Here is a 12,530-nt window from a genome sequence, read left to right as displayed (position 1 = left end):
GTCACTTTTTTTTTTTCCATTGAACATTGCTTGGGCTCACTCTTGCTATATGTTTGGGGGGAAAAAATCCCAATTGTATTAATTATTAAGATCACATATTTTAAAAAATCACAATGCTTCTACTTTTTCTTTCTTTTTTTTTTTTTACTTAATACCCTCTGAAGATCTAATGAGAAAGCAGTAAAATATAAAGCGTCTTTCACCAACAAGATACACAGTGTCAGTATTTCATGACTGATTTTACTGTGTTGTACTGAGAAGTGTCATCAGTTTGTCCCAGAGTTGACAGTGGTGGCCGTGGCTGTTCCTAATGTGTGGTTTATTTGTCATCTTCAAGAGCCTGTTGCTTGGGGCTAGGGGTGGAAGTGGGAGTTGATTGCAAACAGGGCATGAGGGAATTTTTAAGAGGTGATAGAAATGTTCTAAAACTGGATGCAGTAATGGTTGTGCAACTTGTGAATTTATTACAAGTCATTACCGGGATGAGCTTTATGAATGTAAATTTAACTTCAGTAAAACTAAAAAAAAAAAAAAAAAAAAAAAAAAAAGGTTTAGTCCTCCTTGTCTCATATTCAGTACTCCTTGCTCACTGTCAATTCCTCTCTTCACAGTTACTCTCCTTTCTTCCCCCACCTCTTCCCATGCTGCTTAGCTACTGAAAATCCCTTTTCGATAATGCTGCCTCCTTCATAAACTTAACTACCCTATAGATCTCGTTCAGATTGTGGGTTTGTGGGGTCCAATGTCTGAATCCAAATTTCAATACTGATTGTCTGTGATGCTGGGCAATTCTCTCAAGCCTCAGTCTCCAGATCTATACAATAGGTAGAATATTAACAGGATCTATTGCATAGGGATGTTGTGACTGTTAAATGTAACCATGTATTTGAAACATCCTATAAGTGCTATTTATTTATTTGTTTATTTATTCATTTATAAAGAATCTTAGTGGTTGCGTAAGTAGAGCGAGGTCGTAATGCTAGAATCAAGCTGTATGAACACAGCACACAGTTGGACCACTTTCCAGCTGTGTGATAGTGGGAAAAACAATGAACAAAGGTCTTTGCCTTTATTTTCTCATCTCTGAGAGTTTAAATACAGTTATCACCTAAGGTTGTTTTGGGGCAAATGATACAACCCACGTAGAGTCTGCAGCACAGTGCTGGACAAAAAATAAGGACTCAGTAAGTGCGTGGTGTTATTAAGCCTCTTGACGACCCAGTCCCGCCTCAGCCTCTCCCAGGCTGATTTTCAACCCTGCAGTACTATTAAAACCATGTTCACAGGGTTTGCAGTGGTGTTTGGTGGATAAATGTTGGTCTTTCTCAGTCATCACTCTGCTTGACTCTTCTGTCCTTGACAGTCTGGCCACTTCCATGCAGTTTCCTTCTTGGTTTCCTCAGTATCGCTCCTGGTGGTGGGTGCCTCTGCCATTCTGATCTACCCTCTCGGGTTCTTTATCTGGCTTCCCCTCTTCTTCTATAAATTTGTATCTTTGGCCTTGATCTCTTTTTTGAACCCCAGCTGTATATTTCCTTCAACCTAAAGTATCACCTGGTAGCTGTCAGGACGCTGAAGTGCACCTGTTTCAGCTGATTCTCCTTCCTGCCCTCTCTCCTCGTGCCGAACTCTCTCCCTGAAATGCAGCCCTTCTGCCTGTCTTTTGCATCCGTCTTCTCTGGCTCAGTTAGATGCCTCATTGTGCCTGGTTGCCCCAACCAGAATCCTTGTAGTTAGTTACCTGTCTGACCCCTGCTTCCAGTCCAGCACCATATCCTATTGATTCTGTCCTTTAAATCTCTCAACTTTACTGTCTCCTCTCCAGTCTTCCCCTTGTTGTACTACTTTTGAATCTCCCTCCAATTCTCATATCACTAGTCATTCCCCAGCCATTAATCTCCCTTCCTCCGTCCGTTTTCTACATAATATTTAAAACCATAAGTAAGACCATGTCGTTGCACTATTTAAGAATATTTCATGTCTCTGAAAAGCTCGTAGTGATCAATTTGTTCATTCATGTATTTGGTAAACTCTAGGATTACTTTAAAAAATCTTCCATAAACTGTCCGTGCACCTTGCTGGGCTCTTTCTGCTTTTCCGCCCCCGTGCCGTCCACACACGGAACTGGCTTTCCCTTGCGTTATGAACCTGTCCTGGCTTTGTGCCTTGCCCATGTCGTTCCTTTGTATCCTCTTGCTGAAGTATCCATCCACCTTTTTGTACCTGAACATGCTCACTTTTCCTGCCAGTCCTGCTCAAATGTTAACTGATCTGTGGATCATGCAGAATTATTGTACCCGTAACATACTTCTTCCTTCTCCGTGTCTAACATTGTCTTTTAATTATTTATGTGTCCGTCTCACTCTGGAAACTCGTGGGTACAAACCGTGGCTGTTAACCAGAGGAAGCTCAAAGGCACGTAGGAATGGTCAGATTGAAAGATTTTTGAAGCCTGAATGTGTGTGCTAGAGTGTTTTTTTAGCTACCCAGTTGATTCTGATGTGACCCTCTGGTAAAAAACAAAACAACCACAGATTGCAATATAGGATGCGAGTGTTCATTTCCATGCTCCCCTCTCCCCTTCCGTCCCCGTGGTTAGTTATCAAATGAATGCCAGGTACATCTGTGTCACTGAGAGATCCACCCACCCTCACATGCATACACACAGTGATGTGCGCTAGAAGTGTATGCAGTCTTCAGAGGTTACTCACTCATCATAGAAATAGGTTAGATCTCTGGTTGAATTTTTACAGATTCATCCATTCGTACTGGGGTAGCATCTGGGAAGCTTTTTATCAGGTTTTGTAGGTAGAGAAAGGGTAAGCAAGGGAATTAAAGAATGAGTGATGAAAGAGAAAGATTTTTTTAACATTTTTTATTGAGTTATAGTCCTCTTACAATGTTGCGTCCAATTCCAGTGTAGAGCACAATTTTTCAGTGAGAAAGATTTAAAAGAAAAAAAAAAAAAACAGGCCCTCTAGGTAAGATCAAAGGATCCATGTAATTACAAGATGACCTTAAATTTAAATCGGAATGCTGAGGTGGAACGTAGAGGAGAGAGGAAATTCAGGTTGAAGAGTCATGAAGTGATACGGAAGAATTCAGGAAGTGCGTTTGAAAAGGGACGTACAGTGCAGCGTGCTGAAATCAGGGCCTCTCTTTACTGTTTTCATATCTTCCTGTCTTTCCAAAGTTGACTCCTTCATTCTGCTTTTTAACACATGACCCTGAGTCTTCCGTTATCCAGAATGTGAAATGCTTCCTGCCGTCTGCTTCCCAGTACCATCCCAGAATAATGAGCCTCTCTTTCCTCTTGTCTCTCGTCCCGGTGTTGACATCTGCGCCGTCCGGCATGCACAGCACCAGCACCAGAAGTTCTCCGGGCCCCAAGCCAGGTCCCAGGTCCTCTGCCAGCCGCACTGCCAGCCCCCTGCCCTGACCTGGCTGTCCTCTCTTTCCTCCCTCTCCTCCCCAGTCCAGATCCTCACTATTCATCCAGGCATTTACAGAAGTTCACCCCCTCACAAAATCATTTGTGACGTCCCCTCATCAGAATGCTTTCTCTCTGCCCTCCAGACTCTCCAGAACGTGACGGTACCTCTTCTGCCGTGGTGTCCTTACCTTAGTTACTTGTTCCCCGGCCTCCTGGTCTCTGAGCTCTTCCAGAGGCAGAGATAGTCCTTCTTGATTTTGTCTCCACTGTGCAGTGCCTCGCACCATGTCTCATGTGTATAACGTGTTCTCAGTAGATGTTTATAGATCAGAAGTACAGTGTTCGTTTTCAGGGAAGAACTTTCCTCACTCAGGGATCGTAGGGCTTTCCTTGAGTACTTCAAGTAACTTACTCTTTGCACGGAGTCCTCACCCTCACACACACAGGACACGAAACTTACTAGAGTTAACGGTACACAAGACTTATGCATGTGGTACAACTCTTCGTCATTAATTGCTTTTATTCTTTGTGGCTTCATTTCTTGAGCTTTTTCTTTAGAAATGGAATGTTGAGGTAGCATACAGCACCCACAGACCTTGCAGTTCGACCTGCTGAACTTCCCTTGACCGACAAGAAGGAGCTGCTTTGGTAGAATGAAGAAACTGGTGTGTTGGCAGTTTTCTTTGAACTGAACACTTTTATTTTCTAGAAAGATACTGGAATTAAATGTGGTTCCACAAATGGTTCTCTATGGTTTAAAACAAAATGTAACATTTTATTTTTTACAACCTCTCTGAACTTTTGAATGTCTTGTCCCACCATCTTTGAGGGGCCTTATCTTGGCTGTGGAATTTGTGTATCTCCTCTGCCTTCGTACTTTCCCAGGCCTTCCACGTTAGTTCGGGGGTGGGGGTGAAAGGAGGCAAGGCTGCTGTTCACAAAATGAGACATTTGTGTGGGGGGGTGGCACAGACAGCTCGTTTACAACAGGGAAGTGATGGGAGTAGCCAAGAAGCGTTGTGAAGAAAGGAAGAATCATAAATTAGCAGAAGGACCCGTTGAAAGACAGGCCAGCCCCCTCTATCAGTGGTTTGCTGTCCCAGGCTGGGTGTGTGTCAAGTGTATGTGCACTTCCTGTTTTTGCTCGTCTGCCCAAGGTGAAAATGGAAAGTGACCGCTGGAGAATTGTCTGGTTGGTCTGGAGGAGCTTTATGTGCTGTGCTGGATTTCTGTTTCTGGAAGACTGAAATGGTCACAGTGGGCAGAGGATAAGCTTCTTGACCATATTTCCATCGTGCAAAACTGTATGGTCTTTGCAGCAACTCCCTCAACAAATTAGTTATTTGATGACATAAACATACATCTGCAAAGTGGTGAGTTTTGTGTGTGTGTGTGGCATTTTGATAAAAATTGTTCTTGAAAATGCAAAAAAAAATTTTAAGTCCTTTTTAAAACTTGTATCAACATTTGTTGATACAACATTTGGGTGAGGTCTGTTTTACATAAGCATATAATTTATTATAAAATATATAATCTGTAGATGAGAAAAATCCTATGTGCTATAGTTTGAAGATAGCAGACATTTTTAATAAAGATACTGAATATTTCAGTTTACTGACATTTACTAACATTGCCAAAGGAGAGATTAAAATCCTAACAGATAATCGGTAGATGGTTTTATTTAGAGAACAGACAAGAGGACAATAAGAGGTTCAAAAGTAAGACGTGAACGGCTTATAGTTTGCTTTATTTATCGGTGGTCAGATTTATTTTGGGGGATCACAACCTGGATGTTTTGAAATTTCCAGTCCATTCCAGGATTTTGGATGCATTTGTGAACATAGTTACTGAGCTATTGAAACCTAAGAACTTGTTTTAATACAAGTATAGAAATAATTTCCAGTTGCAGCAAATCAAATGAACCACAAAAATCAGGAAGTTAAAAACAAATCTGTTGTCATTTGGTGGTTCTGTTTAGTTCACTGCAGTTAACGATCTTTGGTTGAGTTTGCAGCTCTCTGAGTTTGTTTGGAAGTAGGCCATTGCAAGCCGAGATGAAATACCAAGTCATTTAAATTAGATACTGAGCATGCTCACATGAAGTACTTATTCTTGGAGACTGCAGTGTGGTTCAGTTTTCTTCTAGTGGAAATAGAAAAGAAAACGGTGGGCCCTTTTGTCATCATTCTCTCAGAGAGCATGTAATTTGTCTTCGGAAACCAGAGGCCCGAGACAAAGAGAAGAATGCAGGTTTTTAGCAAAAGGCAGTTTGGTGAGTTAATTGGCTGTTTTATTCTGTTTTGTAATTCCTAGCAAGGCTCTGTCTTTCCTCGTATCTGCTGCGTGTTTTGTACTAAGCTGATACATGTAGCAAGTAACTTAGCTGAGATTGGGAGAAAATTGTTTCTACTGTCCAAATCTCACTCTTTTGAAATATCTTCAGTCTATTTCTCAGGTGACAAGTTCGTAAATTGCTACGATGATATTTATTCCTCAGTGTTCTCCACAGATTTCCTTTGCTCCCTGGTGCTGAGTAACGCTGGCAGAATTATGTGCTCGGGGAGTTCAGGATTTGTCTGCGTGGGCAGTTTAACATTTTTGTTCTTGTACTTTAATTAAATTAGAATTTTTTTTCTTCCACATTTTAAAACTGTATCTGATATAGTAGTAGCCTAAGAGCAAGAAATTTTCAACTCTAGCTAATAAAGTAATAGTGTCAGAGCAAGAATTCTTTACAGAACATGAGAGTTGTGGTCCCATATGTTGTGGTGGTATGTACATGTTGTTAAATAGGTGGTTCAAAAAAGAAGTTGGCTTTGTAAGATACTTGGTCATTTAAAATACTCTGAGATAAAAGGAGATTGACAACATTTTGAAAATATGTTATGATTATCCAGGATTCGTATTTGGCATTCGTTCTGTTTTTAGTTATTGAGTCAGCTCCACAGAAGTGTTGGAGCACAAAAATAGTTTTGCCATTTGGGTCTCTTCTTACTTCCCTTGAGCTCATATTATGGTGATTGCTAGAAAGATAATCTTATTTGAATGTTTTGTGATTATTTTTGTTACTCAACATCTTCATGTTTTACCATGAAATTAAAAAGGGCAATTTTTTTCCATATTATGTTCTCATAATATTAAATAACATTTAAAAGCTATAAGTTATTATTTCATAATGAACATGATTTTGATGATATACTTTCATAGATGAACTTGGCAATCACATCTTCAGCATATTCTCCTAGGAATTAAAATTGCATACTCTGCTCGAGATAAATCAAGGAATTAAAGTTGCATACTTGCTCAAGATAAATCGTAATTTTTTTAAAGATTTGAAGAAAAAGCATAAAATTACCATGTTTGTTTCCTTGGGGAGAAATCATGTAGGTGAGTAAACAGAAATGTCAGGTAGGGAATTTGAGGTGTACAGGGTGCTGTCAGGAGCTCTAGAAAAATGATGCGGGGGTGGGAGGAATAGGAAGAGAATACTAAAAGCCTAGGTCCTTCAAATGCCAGGCAATTATGTGATGCTTTCCTAAAATATCTTTATTTTGAGAACTGCCCCCACTATGCCATTTTCCAGGATTGGCACATGTGAAGGAGGTGGGCGTATACTTAAGCTTGTATATTCAAGGGAGGATTAGCAGTTAGAGAGGAGGACTAGGTGACAATACTCAAGAAATCAATTCCCACTTCTAAAACCTGACTCACTTGTGTGCCCTTGGGCAGCACACACACCCTGTTTATTTCCGCTTACTTTAAATATAATATTTTACCATGGTAAAGAGGAGGTTCATTTAAGGTTTCTAAAGTAATAAGATGGTTTCTTGGCCTGTTGCAAAGATTCATGAGGTTTATAAGTCACTCACAGCTGCCATGGGGATAAAAACAAGCAAGTATTGCTTTTACAGAGTCATATCAACTGCTTTCTTTCTTAATTAAAAATATTTCAAATGTATAAGTCCTCTGTGGTCTCTGAAACTAATTTTTTAGACATACATTTTCCCTGTATGTTATATAATTACAGGATTGCAAATTTTAACTCTTTCCCCCTTCATGAAATAATCATGAAATGTTCATGGCGAAATGACAGTTTACACTGTTTTCTCTTATGTATTTAGTCCTTTACCTCTAATCATAGATCTTCCTAGATCTTCAGTAGAAGATAAATGGATAATAGAAGATCTGTTAAAGAAAAACCTTAAGAAATATTGGGGAAATGAAAAGAGGGGAATATGAAAAGAAAACTTACTGGTGACAAGGATTTCCTTGCCAGGTTTCTGAAGATGAAGCATATACCCATATATTTTGTTCATTTCCAGATCATTAAGTTTGTGTACTAACTTACATAACTTAACATCTGCTGGTTAAGGAGCGTTTATTTCCCTAGCTTTTATGAAGTTTAGCAGTGCTTAACAATCCCAAGTGATGGTAGTTGAAAATAGGGTCTGTGGTCAAGTAAGTTTGGGTAATAAGGGGCCAGAAGGACACAACTGCTTGGCCTTTAACATCATGTTAAGAACTTCTTTCCTCTGGAATATGGTTTACTTTTGAAAAGAAAAACCAACACATGGTATTGAACATTTAGTAAACATTTTAATAATGTTTAATAATGCTGAATATATATTTCTTATATTGAAATATCTGGGGAAATGAAAGAATTACGGGTTTGCATTTATCTTCCAGGAAATTGCCTCAATTCTCTTCTCATTTTGCATTTAGAAAAACAATATTAGAATTATAATAGAAATGGGATGTGTAGGGTATGATTAAATTTGGTGGTGGTAATAGTGATGTAAGCTATAATTACGTTTTTGAAAGAACCCCAAACGCTAGAAGTGTAGGCAGTGAATACTCTGTGAAGGATTTGAGGCACAATATGAGCAAGTAAAATAAAAATATTAGATAATTCTCACAAGTTCTCATTCATTCTCTCTCTCTCTTTTTTTTTTTTTTTTTGAGAGGGAGGTAATTAGATTTATTTAATGGAGGTACTGGGAATTGAACCCAGGACCTCATGCATGCTAAGCATATACTCTACCACTGAGCTATACCCTCCCCGCTCCTTCATTCCTTAAAGCTAATCCTAGGTTACTCCCATGGAGAAACAAATTAGTTTTTAAAATATGATATGTAATGGGAAGTAACTGGTATTTGTAATCTGGTGGGCCTAGATTCTAATCTAGCTTTTGCGACTTGTAACTGTAGGCAAGTATCTGCATTTCTGTATTTTCCATGTTTTCTGTAGTAAACAGAAATCTTAATACTTCCAGATATACGGGAATTGCATTTTATAAAAAGAACCTAGCATGATGTTAGTCACAAAGTAGGCGTTGAATGTTTGTCTCTTTAATTTCCCCCCCAAACAATTACGTATTTTCTATATTTTTTCCCAAATATTACATATTCTATTTGAAATACCAGATTCACAAAAGTATACTGATTTATAAGTAATAATATACTTGGAATCTCTTTATAATGATATATATATATTTTTTAAACCAGAATGTACACATGGTAAAATGTTAAAAGGGCCTCAGTTGCTTAGCCAACTTTTATAAATAGAGTAATTGCTGAATACCTGTTACGTTCCAGCTATGTTTAGCCTGGTCGTCAAAGTGATGAATATTTTAGCTAAAGAAATACCTCAGATTTGTATAACTCTATAAACAATGGTAAATAAATCAAATCACATTTAAGGAAGTGTGAGCTCTTAAATTAATGGAAACCCAACAGTGCCTGGTACAGAGTTGGCACTCAATAAGTGTTTATTGAATTAAAATTTTTCCTTTTCATGTTTTTCAATCCATATCAATGGAGAACCTGTTTTAGAGCTTATATCTTGTTTCTTTGTTCTTTACCTTTCGAGGCTTGCTGTTTGTTTTAAAACAAACCCTTTTCATACAATTATTGTTTAAGAAACATATTAAAATTATGAGACTCTATTATGTAATCTCCATATGAGCCGATAATATGAGTTGATAGGGACTGTAATAATTCTTTGTTGACCATGATAGAATTTTGTAATTATTTGGAGCCAAGAACTCTGGAACTCTACGACCCATCTTTTGAAAATTTGGTGAAAACCGGGCCAATGTAGCCCTCCTAGAGCAAGGTTGTTCAACTATCAGAGATTGAATGGGTGCAAGGGTTGGCATTGGAAGAACACCTCAAATACTATGTCTTTAGGGCCATGGCCATTGTTCACTAGCTTCTCTGTAGTGCATTTCTTCTAACACCAGCTTTTTGGCAAATTCAAGGTCAGTTAGCTGACTCGATATAAAACTATTTTAACAAGGGCTCAGAGGCATAAACAATTTAAGATATGTGCTTCAAAAGTACATGTATATGGCAGGGGAGGGTAACAGCTCAGTGGTAGAGCGTGTGCTTGCATGCATGAGGTCCTGGTTTCAATCCCCAGTACCACCACTAACCAAAAAAGAAAAAAAAATTTAAAGTACTTTAAAAAAAACAAAAGTACATGTATATGTAATCCCATTACTTAACCTAGCCTGGCGTAACTTAACTCTTCAATTAGGCCATTAATGGATGGTCACTAAACCCTCAGCACTTTCACGGGCGTTTACCCTCAGTGTTGTGTTGATGGCGCCCAGATGGCCCGCTCCATGTCAGGCTGTCAGCCTCTCTTGACTGCAGTTCCTGACAAGTGATTCTTTTCTCATCTTGATTCTTCTTGGCAACCATTTATCAAGTACTTGCTTGCATTTCTAGCTCAAACATTTAGTCTGAGAATCACATTTCAGTCTTTCTGTTTCTCGGGTTCTTTTTGCTGTTTCTCCCTGTTAATCTTGGATTCACTTATCCAGATCTTTGCTGCACCCATCACAGGAGAAAGCTACTTTCAGTTAGCCACATGCAAAAAGGATCAGTCTGGCTAACTCACTCTGAGCATTTCAGTTTTGTGTAGCCCATATTTCCTCCAGTGTCATCGGCCTGAGCACTAAAAAGTAAGAACTATAGGTCAGAATAAAAGTTGAACATTTTAACAGCAGCAATAACAATAGCCTTACATCATTTCCAGACAGAAATATCTTCCTCCCACCCGTGTTAAGCTTAATGTCAGAATGCAAATGGACCGTCTCAGGGGCTACAGCATCTAAAATGTCTGTTTCGTTTGATTGACTCGCCATCCACATGCTCTCCTTGCCAAATCTGCTGCACGTTTGTCTTTGGTGTTGAGCCTTGAAACGGTTTGAATTACAATGTACTATATTTTGATGTAAGAGTGCTTCCTCCTCAGCAGCTCTTCAGCCCACTGGCCCTGAGCCAAATTGGTAAACTTCTCATTCCTGCTTACGTTTTTTCTTCCCCACTAACCTGAATGCTGCCGGGGAGGTTACAGGATGGCCGCTGTTCCCTTCCTATCCTTGCGTCTCTAGGCTTCTGCCTCTTCAGTGAAACGCATCAGACTCACGTGGAGGTAAATTATCTGTTGGTGGCCTGCCTGGCCGGCCCACTTACTTTAGTGACTCCGTTGTGATTTTGCTTTGAAAAATTGATAGTTTGATTTGGTTAGTAGTTTAGGCTCTTGTTCTGATACCTCTCTTAAATCTAAATTTGATTTAAACTGTGGTTTTCTTGTGATTAGGTTAATTTAACCTTACGAGTATGCAGGTCTCGAATCCTTATTTATTCTGAGTAGAGAGGGTACAAATGTGATTGAATCTGGGTGCGAGGACTCCCACCTACCCAGGGCAACTCAGGAGCCTGAGGTGTGCTTGGTTGCCTAACCCCAGGATGCTCTGCAGATTGACGTCGGTCTCGTTTGGTTTCTGAGAACGGAGATGGACCAGGTTTCTTATTAAGCCTAGTGTAGAATTGGTGTTTTGTGGTTTAGTAGCCGTATTTACTCCACTGTAAATGACCAGACATTGAATATACAATTTAGAGAACCTTTAATGAAAAATACATGTGTTAGTAAAATTCTGCAAGTGTTTCAAGTTTTTTTATAGCTGACATTTTTAAAGTTATGCTAAGTCTAAAATCTACTTTGTAAAGATAGAAAATCACAAGTCTAGAACAGAGGATCTGTGACTTATTTAACACCATCATTTTGCAGGGCTGATTTCTGGTGGAAGAGGTTCAGAATTAGGGATCAGGATCTTCTCCTAGCCTCTGTGATGATAGCTTGTCTGGTATCTAGCACACATCTTTGGGCTCTTTTCAAGTGCAGATGAGCTATGATAGAACATTTTCTCCTGTCTGTCAGAAAGGAAGGTATGCTTTAGATACAAGTATAAATTTTTCTTGGAGCTGTGTTTTTTCCTTAAGAATAAATCTCTGAAATTATAGTTGGAGTCAATGAGAAAATATGATTTCTGTCTACTAAAAGCAACTTTTTAAGTGTATTTCAGAAACATATCTTTCCTTTGAGGCCAAGTTGCTTATGGCAAGAAAGGGAGAATCGCAGCAGTTATCATCCAGCCAAAAAACCCATCTGGGAGATGGATAACTTAATCTTAGTAAATAATGCAAAAACCCTTCTGTACCAAAAAGTAGAAATTATAGGGCAGAGGATGTGAAGATCGGGAAACTTAATCAGCATGTCTGTTTCCTGGTTGGTCAGAGACGTCCTCATTTTCACTACCTTTCTCCACTTCCCTGAAGAGTTAATAAGGAAGCAAGAATTTTTTCCGTAACCAAAGAGTTGACCTCTTCATAGATTTTAGCAATGACGTTTGATAGTTACTGATGTCATTGTGGACATTAACGTGAGGCTTGGCAAATCAGATGCTTTCTAGGGCTTGTGTAGGAAGACCCTGCACCCCTTGTACCCTTTTTCTTTTCTAATACTTAAAAATTATACAGTAGTAACATTTTAAACCTTGTAATGTGCATGTAACATTTATGACTGTATTGCACGTTTCAGTTATTTTTAGGAGCGGAGAAGTGATTTAATAAGAAATAACGAATTCCTCTTTTAATGCTAGAGTTATATATTTGTAAATAATTTTAATAGAAAACAATTTGTTGTTCAGTTTCTCTTTTTTCCTCCTGTGTTTTTTGTTATAACAAACTTGAATCTTGGATTGTGTTTTCCTCTGTATAAAATTGTTCTTAAGAATAATTGAAGCTC

At 38.8% G+C, this 12,530-nt stretch overlaps 1 protein-coding gene across 4 annotated transcripts in view; it reads left to right on the top strand.

The window, feature by feature from the left end:
* The window catches only part of PLEKHA5 (pleckstrin homology domain containing A5), a 212,134-nt gene that overhangs the window by 77,789 nt on the left and 121,815 nt on the right, over window positions 1-12,530 (top strand). Inside the window, exon 1 of one of the 4 annotated variants that reach the window (XM_072954693.1) lies at window positions 5,584-5,705. The exons of the other annotated variants lie outside the window; for them this stretch is intronic. The gene's annotated coding sequence lies outside the window, so the exon portion shown is untranslated. Of the gene's footprint in view, window positions 1-5,583; window positions 5,706-12,530 lie in introns of those variants that run through there. 4 annotated transcript variants of the gene reach the window in all.

Source organism: Vicugna pacos, chromosome 34 (genome assembly GCF_048564905.1).
Source record: "Vicugna pacos chromosome 34, VicPac4, whole genome shotgun sequence".
NCBI classification, from domain to species: domain Eukaryota; kingdom Metazoa; phylum Chordata; class Mammalia; order Artiodactyla; family Camelidae; genus Vicugna; species Vicugna pacos.
The sequence above is the reverse complement of the archived record's forward strand: the minus strand, read 5'-3'. Positions and strand labels throughout refer to the sequence as shown.